Source organism: Pseudophryne corroboree, chromosome 3, assembly GCF_028390025.1.
Source record: "Pseudophryne corroboree isolate aPseCor3 chromosome 3, aPseCor3.hap2, whole genome shotgun sequence".
Lineage (NCBI taxonomy): Eukaryota > Metazoa > Chordata > Amphibia > Anura > Myobatrachidae > Pseudophryne > Pseudophryne corroboree.
In genome coordinates, this window is record NC_086446.1 from 161,316,959 (window position 1) to 161,329,932 (window position 12,974).

General features: G+C 45.8%; 1 pseudogene; it reads right to left on the minus strand.

Moving 5' to 3' along the window:
• Positions 1 to 2,196: 2,196 nt before the first annotated feature.
• LOC134897289 (5S ribosomal RNA) lies at positions 2,197 to 2,315 on the minus strand (annotated as a pseudogene).
• Between the last annotated feature and the right edge of the window lie 10,659 nt (positions 2,316 to 12,974).

The following is a 12,974-nucleotide window of genomic DNA, read 5'->3' on the forward strand; positions in this document are numbered from 1 at the left end:
CAGCAACACCCATATCCTCCTCATCCTGGTGTACTTCAACACTGACATCTTCAATCTGACTATCAGGAACTAGACTGCGGGTGCTCCTTCCAGCACTTGCAGGGGGCGTGCAAATGGTGGAAGGCGCATGCTCTTCACGTCCAGTGTTGGGAAGGTCAGGCATCGCAACCGACACAATTGGACTCTCCTTGTGGATTTGGGATTTCGGAGAACGCACAGTTCTTTGCAGTGCTTTTGCCAGCTTGAGTCTTTTCAGTTTTCTAGCGAGAGGCTGAGTGCTTCCATCCTCATGTGAAGCTGAACCACTAGCCATGAACATAGGCCAGGGCCTCAGCCGTTCCTTGCCACTCCGTGTGGTAAATGGCATATTGGCAAGTTTACGCTTCTCCTCCGACAATTTTATTTTAGATTTTGGAGTCCTTTTTTTACTGATATTTGGTGTTTTGGATTTTACATGCTCTCTACTATGACATTGGGCATCGGCCTTGGCAGACGACGTTGCTGGCATTTCATCGTCTCGGCCATGACTAGTGGCAGCAGCTTCAGCACGAGGTGGAAGTGGATCTTGATCTTTCCCTAATTTTGGAACCTCAACATTTTTGTTCTCCATATTTTAATAGGCACAACTAAAAGGCACCTCAGGTAAACAATGGAGATGGATGGATACTAGTATACTTATGGATGGACGAGCGACTGCCGACACAGAGGTAGCTACAGCCGTGGACTACCGTACTGTGTCTGCTGCTAATATAGACTGGATGATAATGAGATGAAATCAATATATATATATATAATATCACTAGTACTGCAGCCGGACAGGTATATATATTTATTATGTAATGACTGATGACGGACCTGCTGGACACTGTCAGCTCAGCAGCACCGCAGACTGCTACAGTAAGCTACTATAGTAGTATGTATAAAGAAGAAGAAAGAAAAAAAAAACCACGGGTAGGTGGTATACAATTATGGATGGACCAGCAATTGCCGACACAGAGGTAGCTACAGCCGTGGACTACCGTACTGTGTCTGCTGCTAATATAGACTGGATGATAATGAGATGAAATCAATATATATATATATATATATATAATATCACTAGTACTGCAGCCGGACAGGTATATATATTTATTATGTAATGACTGATGACGGACCTGCTGGACACTGTCAGCTCAGCAGCACCGCAGACTGCTACAGTAAGCTACTATAGTAGTATGTATAAAGAAGAAAGAAAAAAAAAAAACCACGGGTAGGTGGTATACAATATTATATATATATTATATACAATTATATATATATATATATATATATTAAACTGGTGGTGACTGGTGGTCAGGTCACTGGTCACACTATCAGCAACTTGCAAGTAGTACTCCTAAGCAGACAATCACAATATATATTACACTGGTGGTCAGTGTGGTCACAATGGCAGTGTGGCACTCTGGCAGCAAAAGTGTGCACTGTACGTTATATGTACTCCTGAGTCCTGCTCTCAGACTCTAACTGCTCCCCACTGTCAGTGTCTCCCCCACAAGTCAGATAATATACAGTCACACTATCTATCACTTCAGCAAGTAACTAACTAGTACTCCTCCTAATGCTCCCCAAAATTACTACTGTGTCTCTCTCTACTGTCTCACTCTCTTCTCTATAAACGGAGAGGACGCCAGCCACGTCCTCTCCCTATGAATCTCAATGCACATGTGAAAATGGCGGCGACGCGCGGCTCCTTATATAGAATCCGAGTCTCGCGATAGAATCCGAGCCTCGCGAGAATCCGACAGCGGGATGATGACGTTCGGGCGCGCTCGGGTTAACCGAGCAAGGCGGGAAGATCCGAGTCGCTCGGCCCCGTGTAAAAAAACATGAAGTTCGGGCGGGTTCGGATTCCGAGGAACCGAACCCGCTCATCCCTAGCTTTAATGTTGTCCAATATATGGTGCTTTTTGGTCCAAAACGTGGATATACAACAGATATATGTAAGGGAACAGAGGTACAAGTACAGTAATGAGGACTATATTAATGTCCAATATATGGTAACTTCTGTTCCAAAATCCCTGGAATGACTAGGATGGCTGCATATGAGTCTGAAAGCCAGTAAATGTGAGCTAAGTGCTTTTCTAGGTGGGCAGAGAAAGTGAACAGGTAAGGTCAGAGGTTTCTCCAGCACTTCTGCTTTGTCTTGAGTGGGGAGTTTGCTTACTGCACCCGATATTCCCTAGTGGTCACCCATCTAGGTACTGATCAGGCTTCTCACTGCTTTGCTTCCAAGATCAGACGAGATTGGGTGTGACAAGTGGCATGTGGCAGTAATATCCCCCATTCATCAAATGAGTGTGGTTGGAGACAATTACCCAGAATAAGAGTACTTCTGCTGTCCAATGGGTATGCACAAGTTCTCTGTTACACAGATATTAATTTCCTGGCATTGGATGAGAGAGTACCGAAGAAAGAAAAGAATCATAGATAAAAGAATAGGTTAAGGGCCCCACCTTCTACTATCCACTGTCATATAAAGTCTTATAGCGGACAGTGGATGAGAGAGGTGTGCCGTCTTTTCCTATTGAAATGAAAAAAATAATGAGTTCTCGGACTTATAGAGAGCTGACCGCGAGTAACCTCACTGCTGACCGCAAAGTTCCCACCATTGAAGATAATGGAGCGGCTTTGCGATGCGCTGTCTGCCAGCTCAGACGCGCATAGCCCATCAGGAGAGTGCCACGACGTGGCGCTCCCTGATTGGCTGAAGGGACCCTCTGTGACAGGAGTCACGGGGGGTCTCAGCATTCGGGGAAAGGGGTCCCATGTGTAAACATGGGACCCCTTTCAGTGCGTGGATCGGGTATGTGGTTTGTTTTTTTACCAAGTACGTGGATTACAAAAAAAGAACAGGACACACCGGATTTAGGTGAGTATAATTTTATTTTCAGGTACCCCGGATTCTACTTGGAGACATGGACAGAGTCAGCGTGTGAACATAGGTAAGTATGTGTGTGTCGGCATGTATGTAATAAAGTTTTACTTTCACGGTGTGCGTGTCCTGTTTTTATTTGGGTATTTTTTTTGCAGAAGAACTACAGGTACCAGCGGCCCGCATGCTGGTACTTGTGGTTCTCCAAGTACCAGCTTGCGGGGGAGGCTTGCTGGGACTTGTAGTTCTTCTGCAAAAAACAATATTCTTTGATTTTACACAAGGCTATCAGCCCCCCATCCGCAGCCCATGGATGGGGGGGACAGCCTCGGGCTTCACCCCTGGCCCTTGGGTGACTGGAGGGGGGGGACCACTTGATTTAAGGGGTCCCCACTCCTCCAGGGTACCACGGCCAGGGGTGACTAGTTGGGGATTTAATGCCATGGCCGCAGGGACCGGTATAAAAGTGTCCCCCGGCTGTGGCATTATCTCTTCAGCTAGTGGAGCCCGGTGCTGGTGTAAAAAATACGGGGGTCCCCCGTATTTTTTGCACCAGGACCGGACGCAGAGCCCGGTGCTGGTTCTAAAAATACGGGGGATCCCCTGTCAATTCCCCCCCCCCCGTATTTTTACAACCAGGTCCGGCTCAAAGAGTCCGAGGCTGGTTATGCTTAGGAGGGGGGACCCCACGCATTTTGTTCGGGTTTTGAAACCATTTTTGTGCCGTCCGAAAAGTCGAATCCAGGACGCACTTATCCGTCAATTGGTCCGTTTTTCGACAGTGGGACCGTCGAATCCGTTTTTAATTGAATATGTTGAATTCCGGCACCTGCCGGCCGGGATTCGACGGTCGAATTGTGTCGAATTTAAAAACGGGCGAAAAAAGCCGCAATTCGCCCGGCATTGCATATACCCCTCTGAGTAGCTTGAGATTTACTCCTACACTGCGATCAGCTCAGGCCGTTTCGTTCCTGTTTTGACGTCACAAATACGCCCTGCATTCGGCCATCCACTCCCCCGTTTCTCCAGCCACTCCTGCGTTTTTTATCCTGACACGCCTGCGTTTTTCCGCACACTCCCAGAAAACGGTCAGTTTCCGCCCAGAAACACCCACTTCCTGTCAATCACACTCCGATTGTCACGATCCGGGTATCTGGACGCCATTTCTTACCCATCAGATGCCTCCTAAGGCTGGCTCAGCGCTCCAGGACCGGATCCCATCTGTTATCCTAATGTTCACATTCCTGCATCCTCTCCTGTCTCTCTGAGACGCTGTCACAGTAACGCCATATTACATCTGGCATGGCGTCTCCCGCGGCCTCCGCCGCCGTCCCTGAGCTTCTGCATGCAGAGTGTCAGAGTGGCGATTACGTCAGCCGCGGCCTCCGCTGTGTCCGCGTGGTTGGATGTGCACTTGTCAGCCTGGCGTCTCCTGTCTCCGGTGGCCGGCGCCGCCATTACTGTTTTCATTACCACATGGATTACAAACCAAACTTCCCTCCAAGTGTCTGCATGGGCGCAGCCATCTTGGATTCTGTCAGCTGATCATTTACACCAATCTGTTGTCAGTATTGTTAATCTGCATAATTGCCTAGCCAATCCCTTCCTTGCTGCAGGTATAAATATGTTGTGCCTGAGCAAGGAAGGCGTCAGTGCTTTGGTTGTCAAACCTAGTTCCAGTTTGTCTCTCTCCTGTGATTGTCTTTCAGGTTCCAGCTCCTGTGTCAATACTTCCACTATAGAGACCCGCACCAGCATTCCACCTGCGGTGTAGCCTGACTCTCCGATCCATTTGGATTCATCTGTTTCCAGCTACAGATCTACCTGCTTTCAGCATCCAGCTTCCAGCAGTGGTCAGCTCTTCTTAAAGTGCCGGTACCCTTTTCTGCAGATTATCATTTATCACCGGCATTATAATTTCACCGCTCTCAAACTTAAACTTCATCTCATATTTCATCGCTCTCAAGTTCATTTATTATTTAACTGGTTCCAGCCAGTATCCTCTCCGTGCCAACTACAGTCTGGTTCCAGCCAGTATCCACAGCAGCCGTTTTATCTACAGCAGCCCAGCTTTTCCTGGAACACCAGCTGGTACGATCCTGGGCTTTCTCCATTGCTACAGTCGGGCCTGGTAAGGACTTTCCAACTAGAAGATTATAAGAACTATCTCACACTACCAGAGCCTGTGGCTCTTGCCACCCTGTAGTACCCAGGAACTGTATTTATCCTCTGCTGACTTTTTATGTTTTCTTTTACTGCTGCTGTGTTGCGGAGTTGTCATAAATAAACATCATTGACTTTTATCCAAGTTGTCGTGGTCACGCCTTCGGGCAGTTATTCTTCATGTTACTTACATGTCCAGGGGTCTGATACAACCTCCCAGGTTCCGGTACATCTCAGCCCCTACAACTGAGGCTGCCTCCCGTCAGCTCAGGCCCTCAGTTGTGACAGTAAGCACTGACCTAATGAATCCAGCCGGAGACCAGGATCAAGCGGCCAGGCCGATGCAAGAACTGGCAGCCCGACTTGAACATCAGGAGGCTGCACAGGGCCACATCATCCGCTGTCTCCAGGATCTCTCTACTCGGCTGGATGGGATTCAGACAACCCTCCGTGGATCAGGCGCATCTGGTGCGTCAACCACAGTGACTCCAGCTATAACCCCACCCACCTTACCCATTTCTGCTCCACGTCTTCATCTTCCAACGCCAGCAAAATTTGACGGATCTCCAAGATTCTGCAGGGGATTTCTCAACCAGTGTGAGATTCAGTTTGAGCTACAACCTGGCAATTTTCCCAGTGACCGTACAAAAATTGCCTATATTATCTCTCTTCTCAGTGGCTCAGCCCTTGATTGGGCATCACCGTTATGGGAGAGGTCCGACATCCTGCTATCCTCCTACACTGCATTCGTGTCAACATTCAGGCGTATCTTCGACGAGCCAGGCCGGGTAACTTCAGCTTCATCTGAGATTCTCCGTTTACGCCAGGGATCACGTACTGTAGGACAATATCTTATACAGTTCCAGATCCTGGCATCCGAACTGGCATGGAACGACGAGGCCCTGTATGCTGCATTCTGGCATGGCTTATCTGAGCGTATTAAAGATGAGTTAGCTACCAGAGACTTACCTTCTAAGTTAGATGAGCTAATCTCACTCTGCACGAAAGTTGATTTACGTTTCAGAGAGAGAGAGCAACTGAGCGTGGAAGATCATCTGCTACAAAATCTTCTGCTCCTCCTCCTCGTCAACTGTCACCATCTAAAGATGAGCCCATGCAAATTGGCAGTTCCCGTTTAACTCCTGCTGAGCGCCGAAGACGTCTCTCCGAGTCTCTCTGTCTTTATTGTGCAGCTCCGTCTCACACCATTAATGCCTGTCCCAAACGTCCGGGAAACTCCAAATCCTAGCTCGCCAAGGAGAGGGCCGGCTAGGAGTAATGAGCTCCTCTCCATCTCCTCAAGATTGTAATCTCCCAGTCTCGCTTCAAGTTGCTCAACGTTATCGGAACGTCATTGCCCTCCTTGATTCCGGAGCAGCTGGGAACTTTATTACCGAAGCCTATGTTAAACGGTGGTCCCTACCCACCGAGAGACTTCCTTCGTCCATCTCCTTAACTGCCGTGGATGGCAGCAAGATTTTTGATGCAGTTATTTCTTTAAGGACTCTACCAGTTCGTCTGAGAGTGGGAGTTCTTCATTCCGAACTTATTTCTTTTTTAGTGATTCCAAGAGCCACACATCCTGTGGTCCTGGGCCTTCCATGGCTCCGTCTTCACAATCCTACAATTGATTGGACGACTACGCAAATCCTGGCATGGGGTTCCTCCTGTGCTGAGACATGTTTGTTCAAAGTATTGCCTGTCTGTTCTTCCTCCCCTAGGTCGTCTGATGTTCCACCTCCTCCATATCAAGATTTCACGGATGTGTTCAGTAAAGCTTCTGCTGATATCCTTCCTCCTCATAGAGAATGGGACTGCCCGATTGATCTCGTTCCAGGGAAGGTTCCACCTCGAGGCCGAACTTATCCGTTGTCTCTGCCTGAGACGCATTCTATGGAGGAATACATTAAAGAGAACCTAGCAAAGGGGTTCATTCGACCTTCTTCTTCTCCAGCCAGCGCAGGCTTCTTTTTTGTAAAGAAGAAAGATGGTGGTCTGCGGCCGTGCATCGACTACAGAGGTTTGAACGACATTACCATCAAGAACCGTTATCCTCTACCCTTGATTAATGAGCTCTTTGACAGAGTTAGCGGAGCTACCATCTTTACAAAATTGGACTTGAGAGGTGCATACAATCTCATCCGGATCCGTGAGGGTGACGAGTGGAAGACCGCCTTTAACACCCGTGACGGACATTATGAGTACCTCGTCATGCCCTTCGGATTGAGCAATGCTCCAGCTGTCTTCCAGCATTTTGTCAATGAGGTCTTCAGAGACATTTTATACCGTCATGTCGTGGTCTATCTAGATGATATCCTCATTTTTGCCAACGATTTAGAGGAACATCGTTTTTGGGTAAAGGAGGTTCTGTCCCGTCTCCGTGTCAATCATCTCTATTGCAAATTAGAGAAATGCGTCTTTGAAGTCAAGTCCATTCCGTTTCTAGGTTACATTGTGTCCGGTTCCGGACTAGAGATGGATCCTGAGAAACTACAAGCAATCCAGAATTGGCCGGTACCCTTAACCCTCAAAGGGGTCCAGAGGTTCTTAGGGTTCGCCAATTATTACAGAAAGTTTATACGAGACTTTTCCACCATTGTGGCGCCTATTACTGCTTTAACTAAGAAGGGTGCTAACCCGTCCAAGTGGTCTGAAGAAGCTATGCAAGCCTTTCATCTTTTGAAACAAAGGTTCATCTCTGCACCTGTTCTGAAACAGCCCGACATCGACTCTCCTTTCATCTTAGAGGTGGATGCCTCCTCCGTTGGAGTAGGAGCGGTGTTATCTCAGAGGGCTAAAGATGGCCATTTACATCCTTGCAGTTTCTTCTCCCGGAAGTTCTCCCCAGTGGAGCGCAACTATGCCATTGGCGACCAGGAGTTGCTAGCCATCAAGCTCGCTCTAGAGGAGTGGAGATATCTGTTGGAGGGAGCTTCTCATTCAATCACCATACTTACAGACCACAAGAACCTTTTATATCTGAAGGGCGCACAATGTCTCAACCCTCGTCAGGCCAGATGGGCACTTTTCTTTTCCAGGTTCGACTTTAAACTCCAGTTCTGTCCGGGCTCTCAGAATCGCAAGGCCGATGCCCTTTCCCGCTCATGGGAGCAAGAAAATGAGTCAGAGTCTTCAGACAAGCATCCTATTATAAATCCGTTGGCATTCTCCACGGTAGGGATGGACTCTACGCCCCCATCAGGGAAAAGTTTTGTGAAGCCGATGCTAAGGAAGAAGCTCATGCATTGGGCCCATGCTTCCCGTTTTGCCGGACATACAGGTATCCAAAAAACCCTGGAGTTTATCTCTAGGTCCTATTGGTGGCCAACTCTGAAAAAGGACGTCTTGGAGTTTATTGTATCTTGCCCAAAGTGTGCTCAACATAAGGTATCCCGCCAGTCGCCTGCGGGGCAACTGGTTCCACTATCCGTTCCCCATCGACCATGGACCCATTTGTCGATGGATTTCATTACAGACTTACCCATGTGCAACAAGTTCAATACCATCTGGGTGGTAGTTGACCGGTTCACCAAGATGGCACACTTCATTCCTCTCACCGGTCTTCCGTCAGCTTCCAAGTTGGCTCAAGTATTCATACAAGAGATCTTCCGACTCCACGGTCTTCCTGAAGAAATTATCTCAGATCGAGGAGTTCAATTCACAGCCAAATTCTGGCGAAGTTTATGTCAAGTCCTCCAAGTCAAGCTAAAGTTTTCCACGGCTTACCATCCTCAGACCAATGGTCAAACTGAGAGGGTGAATCAGGACTTGGAGGCCTTCCTCCGCATCTATGTGTCCTCCTCTCAAGATGACTGGGTTCAATTACTTCCCTGGGCCGAGTTCTGTCATAACAACCAGTATCATTCCTCATCTTCTTCAACACCATTCTTCACTAACTTTGGATTCCATCCTAAAGTCCCTGAGTTCCAACCGCTTCCAGCAACTTCTGTTCCAGCAGTGGATATCACCTTGCATCAGTTTGCCAATATCTGGAGGAGCGTACGATCAGCTCTGCTCAAGGCATCGTTCAGGTACAAGAAGTTTGCGGATAAGAAGCGTCGAGCAGTTCCTGCTCTCAAGGTGGGTGATCGGGTATGGTTATCCACGAAGAATTTGAGGTTAAGAGTTCCCAGTATGAAGTTTGCACCTCGCTACATCGGTCCTTTTAAAATTGAACAAGTCATCAATCCTGTTGCTTACAGACTCCAGTTGCCTCCCTTCTTAAAAATACCCAGGACATTCCATGTTTCCCTGTTGAAACCGCTGATCTTGAATCGGTTTCATTCCTCACTTCCTCCATCTCCGAAAGTCCAAACTCAACGAGGCGTTGAGTATGAAGTGGCCAAGATCCTGGACTCACGTCACCGTTACGGTCAACTACAGTATCTTATTGACTGGAAGGGTTACGGCCCTGAGGAACGTTCATGGACCAATGCTTCTTATGTCCATGCTCCTGCCTTGGTCCGGAGATTCCATTCCAAGTTTCCTCAAAAGCCAAAGAAGTGTCCTGGGGCCACTCCTAAAGGGGGGGGTGCTGTCACGATCCGGGTATCTGGACGCCATTTCTTACCCATCAGATGCCTCCTAAGGCTGGCTCAGCGCTCCAGGACCGGATCCCATCTGTTATCCTAATATTCACATTCCTGCATCCTCTCCTGTGTCAAAGTCAAAAATATTACATAGAGAGAACATACAAACCACACACACATTTAAGTCGCTATACTTGCAAATATGCGCAGCGAGCACAGCAATATATGGAAACACACGCATTTGCTCGGACATGGCACGGAGATGGATTCGGCGCTTGTTTCATACAGTACATGGTTATAATAATGTCAAGCACCAGACATCATGGAGATTTAGAATTGGCTGATGAATTGACGTCATGAATATGTATTATTTGAACAGAACCAGATGCGCCCGTCATGTTTGGTATTGAAGCAAGCAGATTGATGTGTGGGTTAGTTTGAAGCTTGTTGTGAAGTTGTGGGACATTGCAGCGGATAGATATGATTATATGTATAAAAGCTAAGATCACTTTGTTAAGAACAATGGATGATCAAGCCAACCCTTTACTAAGATTTTCAGGGCTGAACCTGATTAGCATATACAAAGGAGAGAGAGAGAGACCCCTCCCCTAGGAACAGACACACAGGAGAATAGTTCCTGTCTGGGGGGGGTTGGGGTCAGTGTTGCTGGTGGCCTCAGAGAACAGATGTAATGAAGCTACACTCAGAACAAAGCTCTCAGAAGCATGGCTGGATCATCACCAGGCACCAAAGGCTAAGTATCATCATCTCAATATCTCATGGCTGATTGGCATAGAATAGTTAAATATGTGTCTGTGGTATAGTAGTTGTAGAATGATAGGTAAGCATAGATTAGTTAGTTTGGAGAGACAAATGGCTTAAGGTTAACGAGGTTTGGGCAGTTGTGTGATCGTTGGGTGTTTGTGTTAATATTCTGTGAAGTCTGTGATGAATTGGAACAGTAGACAATCTGTAGCATAGTATTTGTGGTATTTGTTTGCCTATGGTGATTATAAATAGATTGTGCTGGTTTGTTATAATATATGTGTGGTTACATTGTGATCTGGTCTTGTGATGAATATGCTCTGGTTATTGAGATACTGAAGTTGTTTGGACCTGCAAATCTAAAATGGCTGCTAGCATCCCCCTTTCAACCATGTGGTGCAGTCTTTGGAATCCTGGGAGCTTTCCCAAAATGGAGTCTAGCTTCCATCCCATGCGGTATTCAGCATTGACTAACTGCGCAGCGATTGTTCCTCACATGTGTAAGCTTCTCTGCAACCATATTGTCTTATTGTTATTGTGAGCCATATCTCTCTCTCTCTCTCTTCTCCTCTTTCTCCCTCATTTTCCCTTAAACGTAAACTGTATTGTATTGTATTTCCTGTGTAGTTAACTTGGTTAGATATTCTATGTTATATTGGTAGTGTATAATTGTATTGTATTATTCTTTTGCAAGCATACCATCCATAATATATATATAAGGCGTTAGACCCTAAGCCCAGGTATCTGTGTATTTCTTATAGTGTTAAGTACTCTCAGAGCGTCGGTGACGCTCAAACAGCTTTGAAGTTAATAAGGTTACACTGTGTTGCATTTACACTCTACCACTACACAGAGGTTTACAGTATAAGTACATTCCTTAAGGTATAGTTAAGGGAGTACCCTTGCGGTACTTTTTGCACCAATTGCGTACTGTGTTCTTTAACCTTTAACGTGTTTTTAATAAGATAAATATTTAGCTTTGTTAGATGGGGGCTCTGGTCCGCGATATCACGATCTTAATGATGCACTGTACATTACAAACGCGGCTGTAATTGACCGGCTAATGATGGACATCTCGCAAAATGCTGAAAAAAAAAAAAAAAAAACATCCACGTTAATGTATTGTGGTATCAGTAAGACGCTGATAGGAAATTTTAAGAGACAAGGCGTTTCTCATAATATTTAAGATGCTAAAATGTATTTTTATTGTCGCAAAACCAGGTTCAAATGGATCATATCGTGTTTGATTAAGATTAGATTGTTTATCTGTTTAAGTAGGTTTAAAAGTACATTTAAAAGTTACTTTGGGAGCTTGCATGGTGATTTTCTTTATGGCAGGAGAGGCCGCATGGTCTGTCCACCATTTTGTGTGACCCTCATGGAGGTGGAAGGGGGAGGAGCAGCGGCCATTTTGGGAAGGTCAAAAAATTTTTTTTTGAACGGCTGATTCTCAGTTGACTCAGGAAATAATCAGCCATCCACTGTCAAAAAGAAATCACCATTTATGAGTTACCAATGCATTTATTTAACCAGTGTCATAGTCAATTATAAATAGTTCAGATAGGGCTTAATGAAAGTTGTTGTTTTGTTTTTTGTTGTTTTTTTTTTCTTTTTCCCCTCTCACCTCCAAGATTCTAGGATTCTCTGCTAGTTGTGAGATGGGCCATTGAAATGCAAATGAACCTGTGTGACTGGGTTGTTGTTTTTTTTCTCTCCCAGCAGTGAAGGAGATTGCCTTCACAGATAGTTTGAAAGCACATTCGTATGCAAATTGGAAGCACTGAATAAGGTCTCATATATGTAATAAGTGATTAGTACATATATGTAATGTCTATATGTCTGTGCTTACATCAATGTATGTTATTAGATTAATTTAGAATTGCATTTTCATCTGTGTACTTTCACATATCTCACCTTCCTGTTTGCCATTTGAATTGATAAACGTGCTAAGAGAGATTTGTCACTATTTAAATAGTTAAAGTGTAAAAGTAATACATAAAGGGATAAAGTGTAAAGCGCACACGCAACTCTACCTAAAGGTATAAGGAGAGATTGGTGTGGTGCTCGGTAGATGATCAAGGATCATCTACACTGATAAACGTGTTAGTTGTGTTACGGTGGATCTTTGCTTTGCGTACACGTGTCTCTAACAAAGGACTGATACTCGCGTACGCAACCCAGAGGCCGACGCACGCAGCGTATATTACGCAACGGAGCGTCTGGGTACGCCCACCGAAACTCAAATCGCACGATAGCATTATTTTAGTGGGGGCGGTATAGTATAGCCATGTGATAATAGCACAAATTGATTTCAGTTTTCCAAAACTTAGTTTAAATACCTTACTTTACTGTAACGCCTCTGGGGAGAGCTATCAGACTACGGGAAATGATTTTTCTGATCAGAAAACTATAAGAATGATAGTGGGTTGAAAACGGTATGAGTGTATTGAATCCCGCTTTGTGGACTTTGTGATCTGTGTGATAAAACGGTATTGAATCCCGCTTTGTGGACTTTGTGATCTGTGTGATCTTTGGTGGAACGTGATGAGCACGGTCTGAGTGAAAACGTGCAACAGAGTGTGATAAAGTTTTCGTTGTATTACGCT